This window comes from Anser anser, assembly GCF_964211835.1.
Source record: "Anser anser genome assembly, chromosome: 3".
Taxonomy (NCBI): domain Eukaryota; kingdom Metazoa; phylum Chordata; class Aves; order Anseriformes; family Anatidae; genus Anser; species Anser anser.
The window spans coordinates 116,232,780-116,246,368 of NC_139722.1; the positions used below are offsets into that span (position 1 = coordinate 116,232,780).

General features: G+C 39.2%; 1 protein-coding gene across 1 annotated transcript in view; it reads left to right on the top strand.

Annotated features, from left to right (window-relative positions):
* Nucleotides 1-13,589, top strand: part of LOC310897015 (uncharacterized protein) — a 547,020-nt gene that overhangs the window by 335,641 nt on the left and 197,790 nt on the right. The window contains exons 16-17 of the mRNA XM_083830110.1: nt 1,765-1,846; nt 13,252-13,364. The gene's annotated coding sequence lies outside the window, so the exon portion shown is untranslated. The remainder of the gene's footprint in view (nt 1-1,764; nt 1,847-13,251; nt 13,365-13,589) is intronic.

Here is a 13,589-nt window from a genome sequence, read left to right on the forward strand (position 1 = left end):
TTTTTTCCCAGTTTTATTACTCACCTTTGTCCACTTCTGCTTTCTGTGTCACTTTTGCTGATATTCCCTGGTAGCTCCCTTAAATCATCACAACAGCTAAGCAGTGCACCTGATTTTCTGAATGTCTCTTATTTATGAGACTGGATATATATGTACAGGATATAATTTTTAGACGTTTTACTTTTTTAAATGCTTTTTGGGCAGTACGCCCGTGTATGAAGGTCTCTCCAGTCCTTGCTTAATGATACCGTGAGTTTTGTCCTGGAATATGATTGTCAGCAGGCCCAGCCAGAGCCTTGCTGGGGAATGTGAGGAGGCCCCCTCTCCAACTGAAGATGTACAGAAGCATTCTTCCTGAGCAAGGGGAGAGCAGTGATGCAATGTTTTTTGTTGTGCTTGATGCCTTCTATCCCTTTTGAGGCTTTGAGAAGAAAGGCATTTTATGCAAGTGAGACTGCTGTCTTTTGGGGACAGTGAGGGAATGTGCAAGCAAAAGCAGAGCTGAGTAATTTTGTCAGGAAGCTTTGTTGGAACTTCGAGGATTTTGATCTGGAGCAGAAATGGAGCTGCAGGTCCTCGTTCTTTTTGTGCAGGAAAGCAAAGCTGCCCTGACACAGGCGGGCAGTGTCTGGTGAAGAGCATTCTTTCGGGAGCTCCTACCTTCCCTTCCATTGCTTTTTATCCTCCTCATCCTAAAGGAGTAAACAGACTCCCAGTGTATCACTACTCAGTTGAGGAAGTTTTTCTTTTAATCTTTCCAAATGTGATAATGAGGCAGTCAGGTACCAGAGATAAGTAATTTGATGGGTCTGAATTACCTTAGGTAGTGTCATGAATAGGAATTAATTGTCTGTCTGTAGAGGAGATCTTCCTGGTAAGGAGACTAATTTCATCTCTTTCCTAGTTTCATGGTTGGGTGGCTTTTTGTCTGTGTGGTGTTTTTTTGTTGTTGTTCTTGTTTTGGTGTGTTGCTGTTGTTTATTTTTCTGGATTAGACTTTAGATTTTCTCTAACCTCTCTATCACAGCTAGCAAAGACCATTACTAGCAAGAGAAATGTTCCCTTTATATCCAGTGACTCCTTTGTCCATTTTCTAGTCTTTTCTGCCAATAACATATGGAAAGAAGGATTTTTTTTGTTCCCCACATGGCAAGAAGAGAAACTGTTCTTAATGGATGGGTGTAGAAACTACAGTCATGAAAAGGAAACCTCTTACTAAAAATGCTTCCTTAATGTATTTTTGTTCATTGCTTTCCTGATTTTTGTTCTGAGAGTGAGTCACCACTTGAAAAGAGCAGAATGAGACCTCAATTTTATCTTTAATTTCATTAAATGAAACCTCTCTATGGTGGACCAATGCTGTCTAGTACTGTGCTGCAATGACGAATCAGTATTGCTCAGAAGTAAGAACACTATCAGTTTAAAAGGAAGGAACCTTATGTGGAGTTGGGTTTAGAAGCATCTTAAGCTAAGTGCAGCACATGTCCACATCCCTGCTCTGCTTCTCACGAGCTGAGCAGTATCCCAAATATGATGTTGTATATACCTGTTATGTCTGTCTATCACTGTGATTTGCTACCCTTTTCTATTTTTTTTTAAAGATACTTCCTCAGTTTAGTAAAATCCTTCTACTCCCCTGCTCAAACTGCAAAGAGTTGCCTGATTGCATGCAACAATAAATCATAGGAGGCTGACTTAGAAACTAACAGGTTTAGAAGAACATGAGTTTCTGTTGTCTAATTTCATGGCACCATCCTCTTCCAGGGCAGTGTCTTAGTTCTGTGAAAACCCTGCGTTGAATGGGTGTGTGCCTGTGGAGAAGGTCCTGCCGAAGCAGAGAGGTGAGGTAGGTCCTGTACTCATGTTGATTCTCATGGCACACGTGCAATGACCACCCCACAAATCAAGGGACTTTATTACTACTACTATTATTATTATTATTATTATTACTATCATTTTTTATTCTTTTATTTTGTGAAGAAAACATGGCAGCTTCACACGTTGCTGCCAATGCTGTGGTAGCCTCGCCATGTCTGAGGTGCTATCAGGGAGGTTACAGGGCGTTCATCAAAATAAAGCTGATGCAAACATGAATACTCCCAAGAATGAGTCCTTTTAACCTAAAAAATGCTGAAGGCTGAAAAGAGGCTAATTTATTTAAATTATCTGTATACATGTCAAGCCCCATAGTTTCCAGATGAAGCTGACAACTGTGAGTTAAAGAAAGCTTTTCTTAAATTTAAAAACAAAAGCCTAGCAGACAAAGTTATATCAGAAAACCTGAGCAACTAAGAAGATAATCATCTGTAGTGATGCAGATGTACAAAAATACAGTTTTCTGCTATTAAGCTTTTAAATGTCAGTAAATGGCAGTTTAGTAGATCATTTGCTAATAATGATTAAATTTCTCATTAAAATGTTTCCTTCATTATTCTTCAGGTAGAAATGTGTAATTCAACGATTGTTACATCAATTATACTTAAAAAGCTCATTAAAATACTGAAATATTATCTCTCGTAGCCAGAGTACTTTAAGAGTACTGTACTAATTACAAAAGGAATAAACTCTTGTAATATCACCATTTGAATTGATGCCTTATAAATTCTTAATGCAAAGCTAACATATAAAGTGTAAATCAAATATATAGATCCAATAAAACAAAACCTTTTTAATCTTGTTTTACCTTCAAAAGGATTCTGATTATTGTAATTAAATAATGCATGATATAATAAAGATCTAGAAAGTGTGATTATTTCATTGGCAATTGAATATTGGTGCTTTTTATTTATGCAAGCAATTTATCACAGACAATATGCATCAAGCATTAAAATATTGATACAATTACACCTATCCTGCTGAACCAATAAAAAAAACTGTGACATGACTCTCTGCTCGTGATACAAGGACAGTTTGAAATCGCTGTTAAATTTTAATATTCCGATGTGCTGGGTTATGCTAATTCTGGTATGGAATAATACCTCTGGTATCTACTGCTCTGCCTTTTATTTCTGTGAGATTACAAATCCGGCTTCACTTAGCTTGGCTAACAAGGACTGCTTTGCTTGCTGCTCTGTTGGTCACTCCTAGGAAGAAATACTAAAAGACAACTTTGAATTTCCCTTTTTACAGTTACTGTTCTGCTATGAATACGACTGCTTAATTTTGCTGCTGCTGTATCCTGTTATTCTTTCTAAAATTTTTAAAACGGCTTCTGGCCCAAGTCAGGGATAACTCACCTGTAGATGGTGGATTTAGTAAGACCTGTTTCAAAGCAAATGCATTTCCATTATTGTCCCAGTTTCTAAAGGCTAGCATCATGGTGTCAAGATAAAATATAAAAGGAAAGATCATTTGCTCTCAGTTTGAACAGCAATGCTACCAGGTCAGATGTAAATTGTGAAATTGGGCAGAATTTCCATACCTTTAATCTTATAAAACTGTTTTCTTTCTAAAGGAACTAAAAAGCTACACTTAATAGGCTAGTAATTATTTTGCCACTGTGCAGGTAAGCTGAGGTGCATAGAGGCTGTCTACTGAACTAGCTTGTTGTCAGCCTGATGAAAGAAAAGAAACACCCAGCAAAAACCCAGCGGCCCCCCAGCGGAGCGCTGGACGCCCACCTTTATTTCCTTTCTCAGCCAAGTCAACTGTCGTGTAAAGAGCTGGATTTCCTTGAATAGAACAACACTGCCCAGGTTTGTAAAAGATTAACCTATCCTACCATTCATATACTTTAATTAATTTATTGAAGGGACATCTCAAAAATGTGACATATTTTTATAGCACAAAGAAAACAAAGTGGACTAAAACAAATACTTGCGGCTGTGCTGGCTTTCAGAAATGGCCTTTGGATATCACTGTTCTTTCAAGTGAGGACAGAAATTGCAAGCTTCTGAATAAACAGCAGCAGAAAGATCAAAAAGCACCTGCAAAGCATAAGGATTGTATTGCTATGGGTGAAAGTAAGCTCTTTGCTGAGGGTCATCCTTGAACAAGTTCAGGATTTTCAGAGACCCTACAGTGACTCTTTCACCTCATAAAATTATAAAGCCATAATTTACATGTCTGATTCACCAAATTGATGACCACAACCCAGGTGGTGCTGAACAGTCAGTTCTCTTTACATTCAGTGAAGGAAGGGAGCATTTGACACCTTGCAAGATGAGAAGCTCTGGTTCTTTGTAACTTGCCATGAACCTAATCGTGTTTTTTCTTTTTCTTTTTTTTTTTTTACTATCTCATGAGACACTTTTAGTTTTTGGCTGGATGTACTTGTAGATACTGCCTAATCATCTCTAATGTCCGTATGTCATATTTATGAACTCCTGTTTAGCTTAAATAAAAACAAAGCTCTCAGAAGAGATAGTCCAGCGACCAAAGGCTGGGATTTCAAGGCATTTACTTTGTTCAGGTAAATAGAAGGGAAGTGTGTCAAGAGGAAAGTTCTAATATCTGCTATTTTAAATCTGAAATAGAAATCTTGCAGTAAATAAACAAACAAACAACAAAAAAAGAATTAGTCAAATAGGTTTCTTCTTAATTAATTTGCAAAGATGCAGTAGCCATCCATAGGTGCATGCAGGCACGTGCTGTTCCTATTTGCCTTGCTCCCAGCTCTCTGCCATGGCTGAGGAGGGGAGCAGATAATCATAGTGCTGTCACAGCGGGCAGGGGCTGCGGGCTTCTACCCGCGTGCAATTTGCCAGCACTTTAAAGCCATTACTGTGGGTGCATATTGGGCCCGTATGTGTACATATGTATGAGGAAAAAGCTGACTAATATTTGTGTCGTGGTAGATAACAGGATTTTAATTCTGGCATTCATAGCCATGCCTTGTTTGAGGTTCTTTTGCTCTGTGATCTGGGTTGTCTCTTTGCTGTAGTTAATTGGGTGATGGCGGAGAGGAAGGGCTGGCTAACGTGGAGCTTTGAGTCGGTTGTTTTAAAGAAATAATTCCTGGGACTTATTAGCACTGCAGGCTGTGTTAATGGTTTACCTGCTGGAGTAGCAGCCTGTTCCGAGAATGTGCGCCTTACAATATAGATACTTTCTCTCTATGAAAGTAGCTGATTTAGTCAGAAAGGTGACAGTTAAGACTCGTTGCAGGAGAAATTTTTGCATCTTTGCAGAGTGACTTTTTTTTATACTTTACCATAGTGGCTGTCCATCACAGTTGTTATGTATGCAGGCTGAGTGAGCCCGCAGGGGATCCTAGTTATTTACACTCTTTTTCAAGCTTCGAAGCTGTTATAATCATTCGCTGTCAACTTTGTGCTGACACTGAATTTTACTTTGTGTTTTTTATGCTCGGTTTGGGTCTAAAATACTGGCATCCATACCCTACACTGTAATTCTATGGGTGACTGAGTTGACCAGCAATATACAGTATTACTAACAGAGCTTTAGAAACCTGCTGCATATGGAGATTTCGGGATTTGTTGATTGTGGACAGTAAACAAAGTCCCCAGGCTTTATGCTTTTATCCTAGTGGTGGCCCTCAGGAATAAACTGTGTACCGTGTTTCATCTCATTGCATTTTCATCTTTAAAAAAATGTAAATATTATTTTCCTTTCCTACAAGGCAGCAAAGTTGGAGGAGGAAAACTTTTTCATTGCTTTTTTTTTTATTATTTTTTTTTATTTTCATTCTCGCTTGTTTTCTCCAGGCCTGTGTTTTAAGAAATGCATATTTTTTCTGTGATCACCATATGTTTAGCATGAAGCTGCAGATAGTAGTGGAGCTGGTAATGGGCTAATACTTCAGATCCAAATTGAAATAATGTGTTGTGTGAAACGTTGGGAATAAATTATCATGTAAGAGCACGCATTGACAAATATATAGGGTTTTTACACCCTTTTAGATTTAGAAAGGCAAATTTGCATGCCCGTGTTTAAAAGTCCTTGGTCTGCAATGCAGACCAAATAAACCAACTTCTTTCATGTGTGCACGAAACTCCTCCGTTATCACCAGGCCCTGCGATCTGAAATGGCAGCACATCGATTGCTTTCTGCCTGTGTAAAGTGTGAGATATTCGTGAACAAGTTACCAGCTCCAGCATGAAATTTCAGGTACTCTGGGGCCCAAAGGGAGTGATCACACAAAATGATACGACCCTGTTCTTAACTGGACTTGAAATAAAACTGGTCAAGGAGCTTGTGTGCTTGGCCAATGTAATAAAGTAGACAAATAATTACTGAGCAAATCAAACACACTTACACCTCAGATGATTTTGAAATATTATCTATAATCGGGCACTTCTGTGCTAGGAGGAAAGGTTAATAAAGTAATTTAAAAAAGATTGTGTGGAGTATTACAGAAACAGAAGAGGACTGGTGATCATAATTGTTAATCTCCTGAAACACCAGTCCTCTACTGCACGAGGCATATATTTTAGTACGACTCCTTATTGTTCATTCCACTTATTACTATATTATACTGCTTAATTACCTTTTGTAAGAAATCTTATTTTAGCTTTCTTTTTTTTCCTTTAATAACAAATAATGCTGATGGAAACGGCCCAGAAGAATATATGTACAGCTTATTTTTAGCCCTACCTGCTAAAGATTAAGATTAAAACATGTACAGTATATTGATAGATATTTATTTGGAGACTCAATCACCACAGAAGCGCTGTTGTGAAATACCACGATGAAGTGGGTAAATATGCCCCCCTCCCTTTCTAGCTTTGTTGTGTATGAATGGAGCCTAATATAGAGTACAACAAGAAAGGACGAGGTTTTGCTGTTTGGTAGTTGTCATTAGCTCCTCTGAACCACATTTCTAGTTCATGGCATTCCAGATAACCAAGGTAAGGTTTTTTTCAAGGCAAAGAAACAGAAGTATTAGCTTAGGCGAACAAAATCTGAGTGCTGAAATGTCACGTTTATAAAACTATTTGTTGTCTGATTACTTTCTTTATTCTCAACATTGATGAGTTGCTTATGTAAAGTGTTACTGAAGGTGGTTGAAATTTACGTGGCCGCCATGAAGCACTTGTCCTAGGGCTCACAATGGTTGGTAAATTACAGGGCAGTTGGGACATGAAAATCTTCCCTTCATCCAGTGTGAGTAAATGGGGCTGCTGTGCCGTTTTCAAGGAGACATCACAGATCATGGTGGTAGCAATTGCTTAAGCCTCTCTTTTGGAAAGATGGTGAGGTTTGAAATGGACATTTACAATGTTTGTAGCAAGATGTCCTCTACACAGCATAGTAACTTCACTGCTCAGAAAAAGAACCACCACTTGCCAATACTGATAATTCATGGCAAGAAAAAAAAATGCAGTGTTTGCATTGGAAAGAATGATGTTTGGATGAGTTTGGTAAAGGAGGTGATGCATCTCATGCTGTCAGGTGTAGTTAACTTCTCCCAGATATCCAAAAGCTTTCAGTGGGCCAGATAGATCACTGGCTCCTCCACCGATATCTGTGCATACATTGGTTTTCTGTAACCAAAACGTCACATTTACCTTAGAAGTGGAGTAGAAGTGAAGCTCTTTGAAATGTGGAGCCTGCCACAATTTCAACTGTCTCTCCTGCGTCATTTGCCTCGGCTTGGATGGCTGTTTCCAGAAATACACTAACAGCTGCTTGCAGCTCCTACGAAATACTTCCCCTGATTTACGGTAGCATGGCTGCTGGTTTGGGTAGCAGGAGAACCAAGAAGATGGATATTACGGTAAATATTTATAACAGTGAGTTTATTGCGCATATATTACTATCATTTGAATTGGAAAAAGACTACCCCAAGCAGATGTGACTTTGTGAGAGAAACACAGGCCCGTTTCCATCTCCAGGGGATATAATCCTAAGGATGCCTCAGCGAATGATTTTCTCTAATGTATAATTTTGGCTAGTAGCTATTAATGTTGAATAAGAATATGGTTGTTCCCTGCATCCCTTTTTAAAAATTCACCTGAGTGATTCAGTTCTGGTTGAAGCAGATTCTTTTTTTCTCATTTGTAACACAGACATCTGAGTATGTTGTTTAGCTTTGTCATCTGTCCATTAAGATTGGAGTTTTCCTGAAACCTTTTGCAGCTCTAAGATATACAGATGGGGAAGGAAGCTGGATAACATCTATATGGGCTTTACATAATTAATACCAGAGCAAAGAGCAATGTGAATTTTATTTTTTATTTTTATTTTTTGCAAGCGAGTATCCAGAAATTCACACTGTGAATATCTGGGATGCAATACACTGAACAGGTTAGAAAAGTAATATAGTCATAGTAATTACTTTCATCTGGCAAAATATTTCAGTCAGCAATGACTAGCAATAAAGTAAAATGATCACCTTTAGTATATCTATTACAAAAACAATTCTCTAAAATAAGAACTGCTCAAAATATCCACTGGAATATAAAGCATCAGTTCTGGAGTCAATAATGCTATTTTCGTGGGCTGTGCTCCTCTCAAAACAATAGACTTGAAATACTAGGTTCCAGACAATGGGGGAAAAATTAGTTCAATTAAGGATTTATAAATGAAGCAAATACTATCCATCAAGTTGCTGTAAAAATAAAATCTTGGTTTTGGCTTTTAGGTTTTATACAAATCACTTATATCCTCCTTAAAAGAGAACTTTTTTTTTTTTTTAAAATAAATATAGTGAATACGAAACACCATTAATCCAGTAGTAATATCATCTGATAGTAGCTAATCCCTTCTTAGGGATGGCTTTGCCTGGTCCTTTGGAATATAGAAATGTGCTTTTGCTGTTAGGCATTTTGTTTAAGCATCAATCAGTTCCTAATGCTTAATTGTCTGCTCTGGATTCCCTCCCCCTCCCCAAAGAAAAAGACCACCAACTAAAATGAATACTGTCTTCAAAGGTATTTCCTTGGGAGTCTTATTACATTCTTTAGCCAGTTATTTTGTATTCTGAGGTTATGGATCAAGGGCAGACCCATGCCTGTGGTTTGGACTTGGCTATCTGCTGTGACAGGATGATGCAGACATACCAGAAGATCCTAATCTGTCAGAGGAAGTCTATTAAGTTCAAGCCCCTAAGCTGTCTCAGCCAAATCAGTGATACCAAACTTACATTTGTTTTTGTGATGACCATTCATTTTGGTCAAATGAAGAAATTGCTAGTGTGGTTTTTGTGGCTTCAGGGGTGAAATCTATGAATGTCACGTATCTTTTAGCCTCTCTGCTCTCTCTGAAACATTACTGAGAATGCTCTTGTATGGAGGGAAAAAAAAAAAAAACGCAACCATTTTTATTGCAGCTGTTTATAAGTCACCTTGATCATAAAAAGTTGTGGAAAAGAAGCATTAACTTCTATAAAAATAATTCTTTTTGTGAATAATAGATAAGGTAGGAAAAAGGCTAGACTGTCTGCAGACAGCTGTGTAGCAGGAAGAAAAAAGAGGTCTTGAAATACATCCAGAAGGATTCCATGTGTTCTGGGATGGTTATCAGTGCTGCTACAGACTGTGGACCTTGGACTTGCTGTGGAAGCTATGGACTTGGCTGGTTTTGAGGTCCACTCAGGGCAAGAGAGTAAACAGGGGGAAAAAAAAAGAAAAAAAAAAGATGTTTTCCTGGTCCTAACAGATTTAAATAAAGACTTTTCTGTTTCTGTTTAAATATCCACCATCATACCTCAAGACATATATCAGCTGGTGAACAGGGAATTTTTTGTACTTTTTGGCCATAAAATAAAAACTATAGGGCAGATTTGGGGGCATTTTTACTGAGATAAGAACAAATTACTTATTTCATAGCTTTTTTCAACTCAAAGAATTTTTCTGTCTCTATGATGTTTGATATTATAATTTCCCTGTTTCTCTCTCTCTTTTTATTTTTTTAAGTTGTAAGGTAAAATTCTGACCCCACTGAAGTTGAATTTTGGCCATATACTTCTGTGGGATCAAGATTACATCCTGTATGTAGTCTGTGGTTGGTGCTTGTGCAACAAAGGTTTATCCAGGAAGATCTTAGCTGATGAATACAGTGAATCCAAAGTGATTTGTTTGCTCATGTCAGAGTTTCTGTAACTTCAGTGGGGACATGCTCACATAAAACCTGCAGCCCACATCAAGCGGTAAAGGATAATGTTAGGTTACTCCTTTCGACCTGCAAAGGGAGATTCGAGTATATGCAGCACTTTTAGGTAGGGAAGGTGAGGCACTGCTCTCAACTGTCCACCACACTTGGCTCGTTTTTTATGGAAGGCTCTGTGCTGTTTTCCTTCTGGATGGGACTACTTAGAAGACCTCATTCGAGAGCATAGTAGAAAGGGTGTGGAAAATGACAGAGAAACGAAGTCTGGGGTCTGTACAACCTGAGTGTGATTATGCTATGTTGCACCCCAGCTTTATTAGCTGGGTTCTCCTACTGCTTTGTTCAGATTCTCTCCACGTGAGACTCTTACTTGTTTTTGTGTCTTTCCACTCCTCTTCTTTTTGACCCTGCTCCTGTTTGCTTCTCCTCCCTGTGTGGCAGCTTCCATACTTAGACAAGTAATTCTTCAGAAGCACCTGTTTCCTCAGGAACGCAAAACCACATTCAAAATCCTCATCTAATTCACCCCATTTTGCAACTAGCAGTTACATCTGGATGCAAAACGTGCAAATGGAGAGCTCTTGCAAAGGTGAATAGAGAATAGGTATTGAATGGACACCCACGGCCCCACCCTGCCAAACTGCTCTGTCGTTTCCATCACAGTTTTTAAATATATGCAATGTTTAAACTGACAGGTTTTGTCCTGAAGAAATTACACTGGAAAATTAATCTAATGATTTCCATTCCTCTGTAATGTCTATAATGGGAAGATAAAGTTGTTGGTGTTTTTTGTTTTTGTGGGGTTTTTTTGTGTTTATTATTATTATTATTATTATTATTAAAAGGTATAAGTTGAGTCACTTCTCTTTGGTCTCCCAAAATAGATCACTGGTTGTGACAGATAGTAATTAGTATACATTTCTGTGCAAGAAAACAAGGGTGTAGTTAGGTCCATTTGATTTCAAAAAAAGTAACACTGTAAAGAGAGAAAAATGATTTCCTAAATACAGAAATTGCTGAGTTATTACCAAAAAAAAAAAAAAAAAAAAAAGCTTTTTTTTAAAGAGCTAATCTTATAAACCTTTATTCAAGTGCCTGTTCATTTTTTTTTCCTCCATGGCTTCATTGGAAACACTGCTTTTAAAACTAACAATGGATGGGCAATATCAGAACCAATGTAAAGTTCCCAAACATGTTGGTCCTGAATTCTGCATTTGAAACCCAGCATGAAACTACCCACATGCTCAGGAGCCTGCAGGATTGAGGTTGCAGTGTGGCACTGCCTTGCCAAGCTGCTCCCTTTCTCTCGTCCCGATTTTGAAGGACATGAGCACACATGGAGCTAAGGTGTGAATTTGTAGTACAGTAGCAACCCTGTATTAAATATCAGCATGCAACTTTTTAGCTCGTGCTGAGAGCACGTCTCGGTGGTATGATGTAGCAGAAATATTTTCAGGGTGCATCTGCACTGCAGGTGAAGATGTTACTGAAGGCCATGCGCCTGCCCCGGCCTTCTTTCAACTTGCAGCTCCTCACAGGGTACCACGCTTGTGTCTGTGCTGCTTCTGGGTTGCACTTTTGGAAAGACAGACACACAGCACTGCCACAGTTACACTTCTGGCAGTTTGAAGACGGTTAGCGGAAAGCCACCTGCTGCAGTCCAACCTTGTAAATGCTCTTTCAGGAGGGAGGAGAGCACTGTGTTTCCTGTCTGTGCTCAGACGCTATTTTTCCTGGGTCCTAAACAGTTCAGACACCAGTCCCTAGGCACGTATGGGCTACAGCTGAGCTGCAGAGCATGGCAAGGGGGGAAGGTGAGTGAGATTTTCACCATCCCTTGGTGTGCGCCCAAGCACATCAGTGGTTAGCTATAGCCTGCGCTGAGATGGCCTGCTGGAGTAGCCCAGACTGCCTGGGTCCAAAGCTAGTGCTGAGTTCAGCAAAGTGCCGCTGTACAGGTGCCTCTGCCATGGCTTTGAGAAACTGCTGCCCTGAACCGTCACCTGCTGCTTCTGCACTGGTTACCAAAGTAAAAGGAGATCGTGTGTTGCTCTCTGGGCTGTTAGTTATTAGGTGGATAGGTAATATCGCATCACGCAGCCCACGGTGTGTGCATAAGTTGGTGAATTGGGGATGCTGCTGTCACAGCGGTGGTATGTGGTAGGAGAAGGTAGAAGATTCAGGAGATCGGACTCGGAAGTCAAACCAGCAGCACATTTTTGTTGCTGTCTTTTTTTTTTTTGAAAAAAAATGAACTGCTCTTAACATTCAAATGGTAAAAACCAAAACTGGTGAGAAAGCTCTCAAATTATATGTAAAGGTCTTCTGTCTAACTGCTTCTGGCCAAAAAAAGCAAGGAATTGGCAAAAAAGTCATTTCAGATTTCAGCATATTGGACTGATCCCTCAAATTTTATCTTTCCAGTCACTTGGATGTGGCAGTTAATCACTCATGCATGTTCTGAAACTGAAGTTGCTGATTTTCTGCTTTGGACTCCATTTAGAGCAATCAGAGGGACGCTGTAACCCCGATTAGCCGGCTGCCCTGGAGTGAAGAAGTACCTTGTTATTGTGGAGACGTTGTGGCTACTTTGTGCACCCCTTAAAACTCCAGGGAAAGTCCTTATGTTCCATTTATGAATGAGCGCACACACACAAAAGTTCACAACTGTTTCCTATTAGTCAGAGTATCTTGTAATAGTGCTTCTTTCAGATTGCTCCTGCGTATTGAAAAAAAAAAAATGTTTGTTTTAACAGACCCTATGTATTTGTACAAAACTGATCTGAATAATTCTAAACATGTAGGAATATACGATATTGTTGCTTATGGCAGCTGAACAACTAATCTACTTGATGCAGTGATACTGAATACGCTTCAGAGAGTGCGTGGCAGTCGTGTAGTGTGTGTGTTGGAGCTCTTCAATGAGGTTTTAGTTATTTCAAGTCAGTATTTTCTGTTAGAATCCCCCCAGCTAAAAAATAAAATGAAAAGCCAAGCACAAACCTTGCATTTCAAATATGAACTGGAAACAAACCCGATTTACAATTCACTAGATGAAAATTGCTCTCTTCTGCCATAATTCAATGCACATTTGGTTTATTTGAGAATTCATGTATTATAACCATTCTTGCTCACACTTATGCATATCTTGGTTTGGTGCATGCATGCAGTGGGGCTGATTTTTCCCCCCGTTTTTTCTTTTCTTATTTCTTTTTTTTCCTTCTGGCTTTACGTTGGAAGTGGAGGCCTCCCCCTCCCGACAGGACCTTCCACCTGAGGGCAGCACAGTCATCAGCTCGAACTTCTTCGGAGTCAATCTTGCTTGTCCCAATCCAGCTTCATTGCGGCTCCAGGTCAGGTTTTGTTTTAATCCCCCCCTACATTGTTTGCAATAATGAGATACGATCACTCTAACTTTTCAGACCTTCCGACTTCCTTTTACTGGGAGCTGCATCCCTTACTTTATCTTACAATATAGTGTATTTCCCTCAGTGGTTCCCTGTGCCGTTATAACATGCAGCATCTTTCTTTGTATTACCACAGTGTATTACTGGTTGAAGTAGCATACACAGAACGAG